This window comes from Pimephales promelas, chromosome 7 (genome assembly GCF_988280905.1).
Source record: "Pimephales promelas chromosome 7, fPimPro1.hap1.1, whole genome shotgun sequence".
NCBI classification, from domain to species: domain Eukaryota; kingdom Metazoa; phylum Chordata; class Actinopteri; order Cypriniformes; family Leuciscidae; genus Pimephales; species Pimephales promelas.
In genome coordinates this window covers 21,921,465-21,937,534 of record NC_142775.1, presented here as the reverse complement: position 1 = coordinate 21,937,534, position 16,070 = coordinate 21,921,465, and the positions used below count along the sequence as shown (strand labels likewise).

General features: G+C 40.3%; 1 long non-coding RNA gene across 1 annotated transcript; it reads left to right on the top strand.

Annotated features, from left to right (window-relative positions):
• The first annotated feature begins 5,504 nt into the window (after window positions 1-5,504).
• Window positions 5,505-6,367, top strand: LOC148978337 (uncharacterized). The gene is made up of 2 exons (XR_016169288.1): window positions 5,505-5,697; window positions 5,809-6,367. It is a non-coding gene; the product is annotated as an uncharacterized LOC148978337 (long non-coding RNA).
• Window positions 6,368-16,070: the final 9,703 nt, after the last annotated feature.

Here is a 16,070-nt window from a genome sequence, read left to right as displayed (position 1 = left end):
TTCTCAGCTGGAGGGATTTGGGAGCCAGTCATTTTCACTGCTCCCCAGGGGTAAGAGCGAAGGTCACAGGCTCCAACCTAGACAAGATCGCAAAACACCGGCTGGTTTAGGGTGAAGTTGAGAGAAGAAGAGAGAAATGGAGAAAGTGTGAGAGAGAGACAGTCAGAAAGTGCGTTCTCAGCGGGGTCAGTATTATTGCTGTGTTGGTGTTTCTTGTGCCAAGAAAAAGAATAAACAGCAGAAAAAGAGGGGAAAGAATGTGGAGAAAACGGCTATAGACTACACACAGGGGGCCAAGAAGGGCATACATTGACAGTGCATTAAACAGGAATGGAGGGAGGAAGGACAATTAGAGATAGACAAGATTGGAAGTTTGACGATTTCTCCTCTAACCTCAGGTTTCCATTTGAATGTGAACCTGTTATGTAAGAGTAATCATGAAGAAGGAAAACAAACACCTGCTTTTAATGTTTGAGTTATGATATGAAATAAGGGCTCTAAGAAACATTTTGATTTTAAAGCAAATGTATCTCGTTTCGTCATTTCTAACTTGTATATGACATTATTCCCCAGAGGAAGGTTTTGTTAGTTGGTCGTTGCTCAGGCGAATTAACCGATTGCTCAGTTACGTTTCTTTTAGATTTGAACTTCTGTCCCAGATGTTTCCCTGAAAATTGCTTCAAATTGCTGACAGAGTGATATTTGTGATTTTTCCTTCTGGTTCATTCAAATAAGATAAGCATTTTCCAATTCTAATATGGGTTACTTTGTGACTCTTCAGCATAGGGATTGGTCTTTCAATATGGGAGCCATGACAACAACACACAGCGTGTTAGCTGCCAGGTATCGACCTCAATAACTGGTAGTGAACCTTTAAAAGCTGCTGGAGCCCTGGCCCAGAAACAGCCCAGATCAAAGGAGCAGTCCATCAATATCATCTTTGACTGTCAGCCTACAGGTAACTTTTCACCATCACACCCAATCTCACCCGTTGATCTGAGACAAAAACACTGTCAGTTTGGATTTGATTCAACTTTAATTTGTCACCATACACTTGTTTTTCACCCTAGAGCACCCATGTACTTGGAGGCAGGTGGACCAAAGAAATGGAGAAGGAAAGAGTGAGTGAATATCTATGGAAAACTTAACGTGTTTGCAGATTAAACTAAATAATGCTATTTTCATGTAATGATTAAGAATTTTGACTTTGCATTTGATACATTTCTAAGTTCAAATTACTTCTGGTCAAATTATAAAATTAAAGGTCAGTTCAACTAATACAGTCAAGACTAGATTTAAAGCTCTTGCTGTTTAATCACTACCATGACCTGCACCCACCCAGAACATAGGTGTTACACGAGTCGGTAGAGATCTCAGCCTGAGCACTGTTCAGGTATCGACCAAATACTGCTGCCCACATCGATAACCACTGCAGTCCAGCTGAGTGCCTCTGGAGCAACACAAACGAGGCAGATAAAGATCCGTTTTTGCTCATCCACGCTCATCTGAGCTTGTTTCCTTCCATGCACAACAGATCTCACGCATTACTGCTGCTTCTCAGAAGAAGAAAAAATGCTCTTACATTGTGGTTTAAGGTGGTTTACTATGTGGATCTGTTTTACTCAAACAATATTAAGTAAGGTTGACTCATTGCATTGCTGAAGGATAGGCTGATGCAAACCATCCAAATAAACACTTCAGCATGCCCTGATTTTACAGAGTAAAGCATGTTCTATGGTAAGCATGTTTTGTAGGTCCTGGAGCAGTAGTCCTGTAAAAATATACGAATATGATCGAACGCAATCCATACACCCATAACTTATAACACAAACTCTAACAATAACCTAACTCTTAAACCAAGACCAATCCTGTTTCTGGAGGGCAATCTTTCTAACAAATCTAGCTCCAATTACACACACCCCTGAACTAGCCAACCCTGGTCTTCCAGATTACTATAAACCTCAGGCTGGTGTGTTGGGGCAGATTGGGGCTCAATTCTGCAGAACAATGGGCCTCTAAGAGCAGGAAAGGACACATCTGTCTTAAGTTAAAGGAAAATTATAAATTAATACACTGTCAGAAAAAAAGGTACAAAACCTGTCACTGGGGCGGTACCTTTTCAAAAAGGTACACTTTTGTACCTAAAGGGTGCATATTGGTGCCATAATTGAAGGTACCAATATGCACCCTTTAGGTACAAAAGTGTACCTTTTTGAAAAGGTACCGCCCCAGTGACAGGTTTTGTACCTTTTTTTCTGAGAGTGTATATTAACCCATAGCGCAACAATAAAATCATATAAGTTGTCTGAATAGTTGTTCCATCAACATGCCACGCTATTTTCAAATAGATTTGTAGAAAAGGTTAAGCAAGTTGTATTGTAGGAAAATAGGACCATGTCAGATGTCTTGTGGTTTTACAACGCGTTCTCATCCCAAAGCGCCATATAGGACGCTTTTGCAAAAGCGTAAATATCCAACGCACATGGCACCCTTTAACGTCTAATGAGACGCTTCGGTTAATGGTTAAGTTTAGATATGGTGTAGGGTAAGGGTTAGACCACTAGGGGGCGCCTTCTGCCCAAATATATCTGCGTCTCATTTCACGTTAAAGGGTGCCATGTGCGTTGGATATTTACGCTTTTGCAAAAGCGTCCTATATGGCGCTTTGGGATGAGACCGGGCTGGGTTTTAACACTAGAAGTGCCAGAATTCCAAAACTACTAGAACGGCCACAAACGGTCATTTTGACCGTTAGATTCAAAACAGTGTTGATGAATAATTTTCGTAATTATTTTTGTCAACCATATTTTTTCAAAGACGAAAACGAGACGATAACTAAATAAAAACTAGGTTTGAATGACAAAAACTATGACGAAAATGTTAGATAGTGACGATTTGCGACGCGGTCAAGGCTATAATAATAGGACTCGCAGAACTAGTGAACAGCCCATGCAGCAAAACAAACAGCGCAGGACAGGGCAGCAGAGCTCACCAGGATCATCCGACATAAATAGAACATCTGGATCCGCCGTGTCTGATGATAGCAGCCGTCTCTTTTTTCTTGATGTGGACTCTGACTCTGAATCACTCTCTGATGAGGAGGAAATGTTAACTTGCATCCAGGAAACGTCGCTGTCACTTTCCATCTCCGATTGTTCCCCTGCATCCGAATTATAGATAACTGTAGTCCGGTTTTATTTGCTTATTTCTGATCAACAACTAATGTAGAAATTATTATATAGCAAACACAGCTACAGAGGTGACCGGACGTACCATTCTGTTGACAGTTGAGAGAGAGAACACGATCAATCGCGGGATATTTAACAAAAAATACCGCAAAATTCAGTGCGGTCAATATGACCGTCTATGGCCGAAATAGGTAAATATGTTCATTTTTTTTGTTTTGCCTTACGTTTACGTAACTTAATTTATATGAAAAGCATTTTAAATGAAAATCCAGACAATTTTAGGAAAAGTCAGGTACCAGCAGGATTTTATTATTTTTTTCAACAAAGTTATTATAGATATAAAATTCAAAACGGTCAAAATGACCGTTGTGGCCGTTCTAGTGTTAATGTTCAGTTCACAACACCAAATTTTCTTGTTTTTCGATGATTAGCACATGCACATCATAAGGAACAATCATTTAGCCAAACCTCAGTAAGTCACAAGAATGGGTAGACTTATTGGTGTTTGCATCAGAGATACCATCTAATCGCCTGGTATTATCCTCCCCTTTCAGGTCAATTCCATCTCCCTCCGTATCTGTAATGCCTGAAAGTTTCCAATTAACATGTTCCAGCGTGTTGTTTTGCTCCTTCATCGTGTTCTAATTTGCCTAATGCTATGATCTCCCATTTGTGTTTTGTGGGCAAGCTAATTGAATTCACTTTTGATGTGTTTATATTTTTAGGGAGGGAGACCTGCCTTTAGTTTCATTGTGCAAACTGGAGCTAATTGCTAAATGAGAGCCAGTTAGCGGCAGCTGCTAATTCAGAGTAACGCAGAGCGGATTTGCTCGAGAACTGAAACTAGGTGTGATTGGGAGAATGGAGGCTTAATCAAAAGCCATCGTTCTCCTGAGGGTGAGGGGAGGGGGTTTCGTTGCCCTCAGCTGGCACTTGCTTTGTTCCAATACAAAAAAGTGCTTCAAATGCATGACAAAAATAATGATTCTCAAGTGGGAACTGTTGTCTCTCCATTCTGCAGGAGATCATCTGACAAGCCTTGCTGACACTGCTTGACTCTCTTGTACCTTTGTTCTCACTGGTCCACAAAATCATTTAGTGGACTTCACCTCAGAGCCCGCGGCCTAGCAAATGTGCGTCACACGTGGCCCTCTTCTGAGCAGCTCTTGGATGAAAGCAAAAGCCAGGCTTATTTCTTTAATTCTTTATTTCATCATTTTGTTCCTTACAGCCGTGTTCAGGAAAAAAGGCTTTCCAGTATGCTCCCATGGGACGCACATCTCCTAGCTTCTGTGCTAATGTGGTGTTGTCAATTGAAGTGGTTTCTGCACCAGTCCCAGACTTGGCAACTCTTGTGGTAATTTTTTGCGTGTTTTTTGGTTCTTTTTTTCTCTTGTGCATGGATGCATTCATAAATAAATGCACAGATCCTTCCCAAAAATAAAATTGTGCTCCCTGTGTGCCCCCAACCCCCGAAAATCTTTTTTTTTTTTTTTGTGCTGTTCTTTTTAAGTGTGTCGACTGGCAGGGGAACGGTGCTCATTTCATTAGCATTGACATTAGCAGATGCCACCGCAAGCTTTAGAACTACAAAGGCTCTAGGGTTCAAAGCCACCCTGCCTGGATAAACAGATCCCCTGGAAAAAGAGAGAGAGGGGGAAGAAAGGAAAAAAGATCATCGAAGTTCTTGCGTGGAAGGGTTGCCATTCGTTCTGATCATTTAGTGGCTCCTTGCTCTACGTTCATCTCCTTTACACTCTCCCCCCAGTAGAGAGTTTTTTCATTTAGATAAAGCCCCCTGCTGAATAAGGTACATCTGGGCCTTCATTTTCTATTAGGAGTCCCAATTTGGTTCCATGTTGTTTAAATTATGCTAAATCCATATAGATGGATGAAGACATCAGATCGCATTTATATGTTGGGCTCTATTTATCTGTATAGCTACATGTGTTTGAGAAAGGTTGAAAGTGTATTTTAAGCCCTGAATGGGAATTTTTGTCTAAGACGTAAGGTAATTTTTGCATTTAGAGGGATACGTCTGTGATTTTATTGCACTCCGAATAGTAAATGTTTGACTCATCATTAGCCAAGTTTCCATCCACTTGTCAATCGAATTATCTGAAGTTGTTATCTGAAAAAATCTCATGCGAATAAAGCTGGTGAAAGTGTGTTTCCATCCAACGCCTTTAAAGCAAATACAAACCTGTACGTTTTGACGTCACATGCTGTTTTGCGATCAAATTGGTATATTGAATTAATCTGAGACATTTTAAGGTGTTTTGATTCATTTTCGAAATGAATTGTAGTGAAGTTTTTCTTTCTTCCACGCAACAGACCAGGAGACTCTTGAGGTATCTTTTACGCAGAAGTTCTTTATTGCGTAGCTGTAGTCATCTCAAAGATAGTCTAAGATAGTCTAAGATAGTCTAACTAAGGGAGAATATTCCCTTACAATTTATACATTTAGAGGGGAGGAGTTTACATTGAGGGGGGAGAAACTGAAACAAAAGTAAATTTATATGATTCAACAGGCACCTCAGTTCATCAACATAGCAGTTTTCTGTGCCTTGAGATGCTAATCTGGAGAAGTTACATTGAGGAGGAGTCTCTTGAAACAAAGCAAATGTAAATGATTCAGCAGATTACCAGAGACGCTAATCTAATCAGTCTGACCAGCGTGGTCACACTTTTACCATTACAAAAGCAAAGCTGAATCTTGAACTTAATGGCCAGGAAGCGCATAAAGACAAAAGCTAATGTGTGACACCTGGAATGCTTGGCTTAATCTTATTGGCCTCAAAATGGTAAACACTGTATACATTTTTCAGTTCAAAATACTGTTAAACCTTTATGAAACATTTAATAAATTTGTATTTCTTCAGTCCCCCCTTTTGAGAGTATTAATAACTCTCACATTATGTACAAATTTAAACACTTAAGAAAGTTCATTCATGTAACTTGTGCTAGTTACAGGCACATACTTATGTTCTGTGTTTGCTTTTTCTGTAATTACATGCTGACACAGAAAACAAACATGCAATTAGGGTCCGTGAAGCTCTTACGGAAAAATTAAACTTCAGTTACATCTGGTGTAATTTTTGCTGAAAGATCAAGACTGTTTAACCATCATGTTTGTGCACAAGAGAGTCAATGCAGCCATCTTCGGCTGTGGCCTGCAACGTTTCCAGCAAAACAAGGATTCTGGAGTCTTCACATTGTGCGATGTCCTGGTGGTTACTACATCTTGATAATGTTGATGGACTGAAGGTTCCGTAAGTCTTTTCTCTGCGTTGTGTATTTTTCTTCTTTACTTTGGTGATAGTTGGCTCGGCAGTGGGTCTCATTGTTCTCTGGAAGTGGTGGCTTCATACGCAGATGAAGACGTCTGTGCGTATGGGTCTTGGGATAGCCATCAAGTGGTATCTGCACAGAGGAAAAAGAAAAGGAAAACAAAAGACAGGAGAGCAGTATTGGTTCAAACACAATGGTTGTAAACTTTTCAGAGTCTGCTATTGTTGTTCTGCTATGGTTATTCCTTCTTTCCCTGTTTCTTATTTTTAGACACCTAAAGAAAACACAGTGAGGTGGGGATGGACTAAATGGATGGGGAAAGCCTATGAGGGAATCTTCGCCCAAGGGGTGACCCCCGACGCATATGGCATTTCGGTTCTTCCCTTGGGTTCCTCACTTGTTCGTGTCCTATCCTACCCCTGTCGGTGGCGGAACAACCTTACAGTGTGACACATGAGTCCAGGTTTTTTTTCCTTGACACAATACTGCGGCTGCTGTAATCAACATTACTTGATGTGGTCCTTGCCACTTAGGTTCTAATGGCTTGTTTCTGAATGACTTTATCATGACCCATTGACCTGGAATAATTGCGTGTCCACCTTCTGGTGGAGTCTGCCAACATGACTCAACTCTCTCTTTGGCACTCTGTACTGCCTTTGTGAGGTTTTCACAGTAAGCGATCAGGGCATCTGAGGCAATGTGTACATCAGCATTTCTAAGATCAATCACACCTGGCATCTGCATTGGGCGTCCAGTAATAATCTCATGAGGGCTCAGTCCTACTAGTCTGTTAGGTGACGCTCTCATACTACACAATACTGCTGGCAGCGCTTCGACCCATGGTACTCCTTCCTGATGCATTTTGCTTAGCCTGGTTTTGATTGTTTTGTTTGCACGTTCAACCTGTCCTGATGCTTGAGGCCTATAGGGGCAGTGAAGGTTCCACTTAATCTGCAACATTTTAGCCACTTCCTTGACTACCTGTCCAGTGAAATGTGTACCTTGATCTGAATCAATGCAATCTGGCAATCCCCATCTGGGAATAAAATCATTGACAAGACATTTAGCAGTATGTGCAGCTGTAGCACGTCCTGTTGGATAAGCTTCTACCCATCTTGAGAATTTGTCTATTACTACCAAAACATCAGTTTTTCCCTTACAACGAGGCAATGATATGTAATCAACTTGCAGGTGACGAAATGGCCCTGGTGGAGCTGGAGTATGTGCTGCTGGTGTAATGGCTGCTGGAACATCATTATTTTTCTGACATGTAACACACCTCTTGGCTGTTTCTGTGGCTACATTTCTGAATTTTGGATTCCACCATTGATTTGAGAACCTGTGGTTCATCGTTGCTGGACCACTGTGCCCCAAACTGTGTATTTGTTGAGCCAAATATGGCAACAGTGATTCAGGAGCAACATACTTTCCCCCTTTGGTCCAGCAACCAGATGAATCCACTGTGGCTCCTTTGTCTAACCATGTCCATGCTTCAAACAGCGGAACGCTCTTGTACAGATCAATTATTGATTCAGGAGGCAAAATTGTTTTCTGTGCTGTACTACCTGTACACACTTGTACCTTTTCATAGAAACAAGCCTGTTTAGCCGCTACATCAGCAAGAGAATTACCTTTAGCTTCTGTAGTATTACTTGTGAGATGTGCTTTCACTTTGATCACTGCTAATTTCTTTGGAAGTTTCATGGCAAACATTAGGTCTTTCACTAATCCAGCATGCTTAATGGGGGATCCAGCAGAAGTTAGAAACTGTCTGGTTTGCCAAATGACACCAAAATCATGAACTACCCCAAAAGCATACCTGGAATCTGTGTAAATATTTGCAACTGATCCTGAAGCTAGCGTGCATGCTCTTGTTAAGGCTACTATTTCTGCAGCTTGAGCTGAAAAATGATCTGGAAGACGACCTGAAGCAACCACTTCAGTGGTGGACGTTATTGCATAACCTGCTCGTCTGTTACCTTCAATCACTTGAGCTGAACCGTCAACAAACAACTCTAGATCTGAATTCTCTAAGGGAGTTTCTTTTACTTCGCTCGTAGGTGTGTATGTAAGCGCAACACAATCGTGAGTCATTTCTCCTTCATCCTCTAACAAAACTTCAGTCATTGCAGACATCATACATGAGGATGGGTTCGTGACAGGTGCACGCTGTAAAACAATGTTCGGGGCTGTGAGAGTGGCTAACCAATTTCCCCAACGGGAGGAGGTTACAGAGGTGACTTTTGCTTGATTCATTAGTGCGGACACTGCATGTGGGCATTTTACATATACAGTCTGACCTAACACCATTACTGATGAAGCTTGAAGAGCTAGATGAACTGCCTGCACTGCTCTGAGGCATGGGCCCATACCTTGAGCGACTATGTCAAGTTTACCAGAATAATAATGAATTGGGCGTAAACTGCCCCCATGATCTTGCATTAGACATGCAGTCATAAAGCCTAAGTGTTCATGAACATAAAGCACAAAGGGTCTATCAGATTGGGCAATTCCTAATGCTGGTGCTTGACATAGTGCTCTCTTCAAATCATTGAACGCCTTGAGGTGAACATCTTCCATACAAACAGTATCTGAATCTTTACCATGACCTTTCAACAAGTCATAAAGAGGCTGAGCAATCGAGGCATATTCTTCTATCCACGGTCTACAGTAACCTGCTGTTCCTAAAAATGATCGGAGTGTTTTAATGGTGGTAGGTGGAGCTATAGTTTTGACTGATGCCGCTCTATCCTGTGTAATGGATCTGTTCCCTGCACCAATTGTTTGACCCAGAAATGTGACTTGCTGTTTAGCAATTTGAGCTTTGTGAAAGCTGCATTTGTGTCCTCTTTTATGCAAATAGTCCAACAATGCTGCCAATTCAGTTTGATGTACCTCGTGATCAGTTGAGGCAATCAAAATATCATCAACATATTGAATCATAGTGGACTGTTTTACCGGACATTCTGGGTCACACAAATCACGTCTGACAGCCTGATGGTATATGGTTGGGGAGTTTTGAAATCCCTGTGGCAAACGTGTCCACTGGTATTGCTCATAGTCAACGGTGAAAGCTAACCATGGCTGGCTGTCACGGTGCAACGGTACAGAAAAGAATCCATTAGACATATCAATTACTGAAAAAATCTTACACTCCAATGGCAAACCATTACAGATTGTGGATGGATCCGCCACTAGGGGGGTGATTTTATCAATATGTTTATTGGCTACTCTGTAGTCTATTGTGAGTCTCCATGTCCCATTAGATTTCTTTATGGGCCATATGGGGGAATTACATGGACTGTTGGTTTTAACTAGCACTCCTTGTGTCAGCAATTTTTCTACAATAGGTTTGATCCCCTGAATAGCTTCCCTATTGATAGGATATTGTTTGGTGACCGGAGGTGCATTTCCTGTTAATTTCACTGGTTCTACACCTGTCAACAAACCACAATCATCCTTGTCTTTAGCCCAAATTGGATGATTCTGTAAGAAAGCATATTCTGGAGAGATCTCCCCACTGGTAGAAATTTGTGCTGAGGAAATTTGGATGCTAGCAGATTCTGGGGACAAGTCTAAAGTTAGATGTACTTGTCTCAGGAGATCCATGCCTAAAATTGCACCTGTATTTAATGGAGCACATAACAATTTTGTAGTCAGAGTTTTCGGGCCAAAATGGATCTCAATGGGCGGGGTTTCATACAAAACAGAATCTTCACCTATTACACCAGTTAATGTAAATTTGGTTTTCTTGAACGGGATGTTTAAACCTTTAGCTAATTTTGTAGGAATTACTGTAGATTCTGCACCTGTATCAAGCAAAAAATCAATCTCTTTCTCCTGTATGCTACCTTTCACAAAAATTCTTTCGTCATTATGATGGATTACAGGTGAAAGGTAGCTATTCACAGCCCCAACAATTAGTTTTTTTCCTGGTCTTTTTGTGCTCTTAGAAGAGCCTGAACGAGCTGTCCTAAAGTCTCAGTGGACACTTGTGGAACTGCGTCAGGGTTATAAGCAGGCTGAGGAGGACCAGAATTATGCAGGGCATTTCTTTTTGTGTCTTGCAACTTCTTTCTACATTCTTTCTCCCAATGCCCTACTTTTCCACAATAGTGACATTTGCCTTCTTTTTTAGGCCACCTGCTTTCTGTTTGGGTTGTGCTAAACGTAGCTGCTGCTGCTACTCTCACTTTGGCTTTAACATCCGCATCTTTTTCCCATGCTGCCAACCTTTCCAGATTACTTCTTAGAGTTCTGTGAGACCAAGTCAGATCTAAAAATGGCAACGCTCTTCTGTAGTCAACTACAAGGCCATCTGACCAGATGCGGACCAGCGGTCCTTTGTCATCGAGTACACTGTCAGAATCATCCACTATTCCACTGTACGTTATAGCTGACTGACAAAACCTCTCAGTATATTCATTCACCGTTTCGTCTTTCTTTTGTACACAGTTAGTAATTCTAGACCAATCTATCTTGGGTCCTAGAATATTCTTTAGGATTTTCAAAACACCCTCTCTCATATCACTTCTACTGGCACGTTGTAGTTCAGAGGTCACTGCAGATTCAAAACTGTTGAATTCGGATTCAGTTAGAATTTGAGACATTAACTGTGTGACTTCTGTTAACGACATGTCGTAGAGACGCATTTTGCTGACCAATGCTCTTCTAAATTCAGTGAACTGTGTGCGTGCTGGTGGTAAACTCTGGGACAATCTCTCTATGTCTCTAGGTCCAAGCGTTGTAGCAACAGTTTGGATTTGAACAACAGAAGCACTGGATGGAAAACTTTCTGACTGTTCAATTCCCTGCTCTCTTTTTCTAGCAGCACACACCTTCACTGAATTTACATGCTTATCTGTTACTGATGGGATGTCTACATCTCTTTCAAACAATGCTTGTAAGTCAGGAAAAGTTTCATCTGACTGTTGGTCTTCAGTGTTACATTTGGCTGAGGCCTGGTTATGGCCCACCTTTGTCGTGAAACAGGACAATTGAGTCTGCAATTGTTTGTTCTGTTCATTTAACTTAGCAATACACCTAGCTTGCTCTTGTGCAATGGATAAACTGTATTCTTTGTAACAACAGATAATGGCTTTCACATTGTTCTTGCGAATACTTGCTCCAAGCACTTTTTTACAATCTTCCATCGACCATACTTTTTCTGGGTGAATGCCAAATTTCTTTGTCAAATTCACTCTGACTGACTGAGTCACTATGGAGTCCATGTGCTCTCCTAACAATGACTTAAATTCACTATCTGACCACAATGGAGCGGCAAGGCCACTTTTCTCAGTTGTAGGAACCAACCTAGCATTCGTCACAACCATTTTGTGAGTTTCTTTGTTATCACACAAAACAACTAACTTTCTCTGATCAACAGAGGCTACACTTGTTTACACAGATCGACTGTTGTAAACCTTCTTTGACAGAGCAAAGGAAATCCACAACATTACTAGCACTTTATGCTAATACTTCCCTGTTTGTACAGAGGTTCAAAATTTCATCTCTAAAGTAAATTTTTAGAGGGTAACACCACAAAACAACAACAAACAAACACAAACTATTAGCATGTTACGCTAATCTTCCCTGAAAGAAAATGGAAAGGATCTTTCACCTTCCAAAACTTTTAGAGGATGAGACCACAATAACTAGCACAAAAATGCTAATCCTTCTCTGTGAACAGAGGTTATCACCAAATATTAACACGTAATGTTAATCTTCCCTAAGTTTAGAGGATATCTTTCATCTTTAAAAGACCACTTTTAAAGGATAACTTGAGTTAATCAAAACACTACAGCTGTCTGATAACTCTTTCTCTGACGGCGCAGAGGCTCAAATTGGTACTGGTCTGGTTCTTTGAATAGAGTGAAAACTCACCGAATCGTTGCTTGTATGAAAAGATTCAGTCTGGAACTCAGTCAGAAGTTCTTTTTGTTCTTGTTCTGGAACTCAGTCCGCTTTGTTGATCTTGTTCTGGAACTCAGTCCGCTTTGTTGATCTTGTTCTGGAACTCAGGTAAGATTTCTCTGTTGAAATCTTTTGTTGCAGTTCTTGATTCAGGTAAGATTTCTCTATCCGGGTCACGGCACCATCTGTAGTGAAGTTTTTTATTCTTCCACGCAACAGACCAGGAGACTCTTGAGGTATCTTTTACGCAGAAGTTCTTTATTGCGTAGCTGTAGTCATCTCAAAGATAGTCTAAGATAGTCTAAGATAGTCTAACTAAGGGAGAATATTCCCTTACAATTTATACATTTAGAGGGGAGGAGTTTACATTGAGGGGGGAGAAACTGAAACAAAAGTAAATTTATATGATTCAACAGGCACCTCAGTTCATCAACATAGCAGTTTTCTGTGCCTTGAGATGCTAATCTGGAGAAGTTACATTGAGGAGGAGTCTCTTGAAACAAAGCAAATGTAAATGATTCAGCAGATTACCAGAGACGCTAATCTAATCAGTCTGACCAGCGTGGTCACACTTTTACCATTACAAAAGCAAAGCTGAATCTTGAACTTAATGGCCAGGAAGCGCATAAAGACAAAAGCTAATGTGTGACACCTGGAATGCTTGGCTTAATCTTATTGGCCTCAAAATGGTAAACACTGTATACATTTTTCAGTTCAAAATACTGTTAAACCTTTATGAAACATTTAATAAATTTGTATTTCTTCAGAATCATGATCAACATTCAATATTTCAAATGATCAATTGCACAAGTTGTAGCCTAATAGTGCTTAGGTGCCAGCTGATTATCCCGCTTATTACACGGCTACCTATCAAATACATCAATAATTTGACAAAAAGGAGTTTATTGATTTAAAAATGATTGTAGATTGTGGTTCAGAGACACCTCACGGAAACCCTTTGGTTGAAGCATTTTTTTTTTTTTGCTTTGTCCACCTACATCTGTCTTTGTCGACATCACATAAACCATTTACTGATCAAGATAAAATCCGATGAGACCGAACGCATTTCATTAGAGTCGATATTCATGAAATTTAACCGAATTTTACCCTTTTCATAAGGCATTTTTTCATTTGATAACACTAAATTCTGATAAAATGCGTGGATGGAAAGATATACTGGCATGTTGAACATTGACATCAGAAAAAAAAAATCCAGTTCAGAAGACCAAACTCATTTGACCCTGTGGATTAATTGTCATCTGATTGTGTTTTATCACAGTTGAGCCTGCAAATTTTCTTTTAGAGATGTCTCCCTGAGAATTACTGTCTGAATAGTGCTAATGTATGTCTTACCGTGGGGGCTTGAACTGTGGCTCTAATACTGTAGTATTGTGGCCTAGTAATAAAGTGGCCTCACTGATTTCCATACACAGTGTTTGCAGTGATTTAGGGCTTGATGAGAAATGATTAGGTGACAGGTTTATAATGAATAACTGTGTGCAAGAGGAACACGCGGGAGGACGCGCTGCTCCTCTCCTCACTATTTACGGGATCTTTGAGATTGCAATCTAATATGTGATTAGCCTCTCTGTTATTTATTCTTCAATTTGGAGGGATTTCTGTTTTTTAATAATACAATGTGAATTATTTATTGGCCTAATCTCTGCATTTCCTCTCCTCCGCATGTCATTTTGCTCCCAAAGGCAAAGATATGTCATCAGAGAATGCAAAACAGAATCATTCAATGAAAAGATGGGTTGAACAAGCCATTGGCTAATACATTTTCTTTAGACTTATACTGTGAGACTTTACTTCTAACATTGAGAGCAAGAGTTTTGCTTTGAGCCACTTCACTGTCCCATCTGACCCAGTCTTAAATTAAAAGTGTCTCCGTGTAGCCATGGAAATTTGTGGAAATTAGACCTATTTGGCGGAGGTTAATCACGAAAGTGAAAAAGGCGAACAGTAAGTAACCTGCACTGAACTCAGTGGGTAATTTTGTTTGCACAGTGCCTAACATTTATGTTGAGTGCCCAACACTCAACACTTGTGCTGCTCATACATAATACTGATGTATATAAACATACAGTGCATGACCTGTACTGTCAAGTATTTTTCTTTCTTTGCGCAGTATGCAGGAAGCTGAATGTATTGTGTACCATATAATTAAATTAATTTGGTGTATTTCAATTTCAGGTTGAATATATTTTATATTTCACAGGCAGTTATAAATGCCTGTGAAAATTATTTTCAATCCGCGAAATGCGTTGCGTTGTGCACGTTTCGCAAAAAGTCAAATATCCAGTGAGTAACGCTAAAAACATGTTTAGTTTTTATTACGTCAACATTTTATTACGTCGTTTAGTTTGTGTGTATCACTGCAGTTCTTAACTGAAATGTCCGATGAGTGGCGCTAAAAGATTAGTCAAGTTCATCAAGTTTTAAAATAACGAAAACTAAAACCTAAACCTACCCGATGGTGTTAACAAAAGCAAATGCGACATAACGCATATTTTTAACTTTGAGCTCTTTTATCATGACTAGACTTTCATGGGATTCGTACCCGAGCTCTCCAAGTTGTATCATGAGCTATCGCACGCTTGACTCCAGTGTTTTTTTGACCATCGAAAACATATATTTGTGTTTATACCCAAGTGATTTTCACTGGCGATGCACCGAGTGAACGTGCAAATTCATTCCCTGAAAGTAGATGGTGCTTATCGAAAAACAGAAATACCCCGGTACACAAGGTGGCGCTGCGCAACTTTGCGCTTCTGACACTCGCCTGTCACACAGAAGAAGAGGCCCTCTACGACGTGCTTGCCAAAACCATTTCACACACTCTTTTCTAACAGATTTTTGTAGTCTTTGTGGTGTTTGTCATAAACTTCTTTATGTTCAGACACCAAAGAGACTAGCTCTACATTCATCTTCTTCTTCATCTGCTTGCTTCCTCTTCATCGTCTTCTTATATCAATGTGTGCTCGGCAAGACCATTTTGTGCAGCTTCACAGAAGCTCCAGGCACGTGAACAAAAGCGCCTCATCTCATTTGTCGGACAGTTTTTGAAGCTGCGTGTCAAACCAAAATAACAAACCAGAGGCTTGTTTTTAATTTTTGGTTATGCTTTTACTCCTGACGTTTTGCGTGTCGGTGTGCATACTCACATTGAAGCCCTTTGTTTAGTCACGAGATGCTAACAGCGTTGAAAATCACGTGTAATAATCGTCCCGGTGTGCTCTACACGGGCCTTAACACTGAACATATATTATAGAGCTGGTTAAGTGATGCAAACTCCAAAATGTTTGCAGTCCTAACATAATTGTGCAAGGAGCTGTGTGAAAACAGGTCTTCAATATTCCCCTACAATCATAATTGTGTGTGAAAACACCTCTAGTGTTCATTTCTTTTAGAAATTGCAGTGATATTACGGTTTGCAAAAAGTTTGTCATTGGTAGGCCTACGTTTTTCCAATGAGCCTGTGTTGGTTAAATATTATCCACAGACAGGCCCCCCTGACTAGAGTGTTCACATTTCAAAAGAGAAATTATTGAAACACTCTTGATTGATCACCATTAGACCTTTTAGCCCATCCTATTTTGCAATATTCCACATTTTTTTTTTGGTTAAAATACACCATCTGGATATTTAGTGCACTATGGGGTCACTGATTTTTTT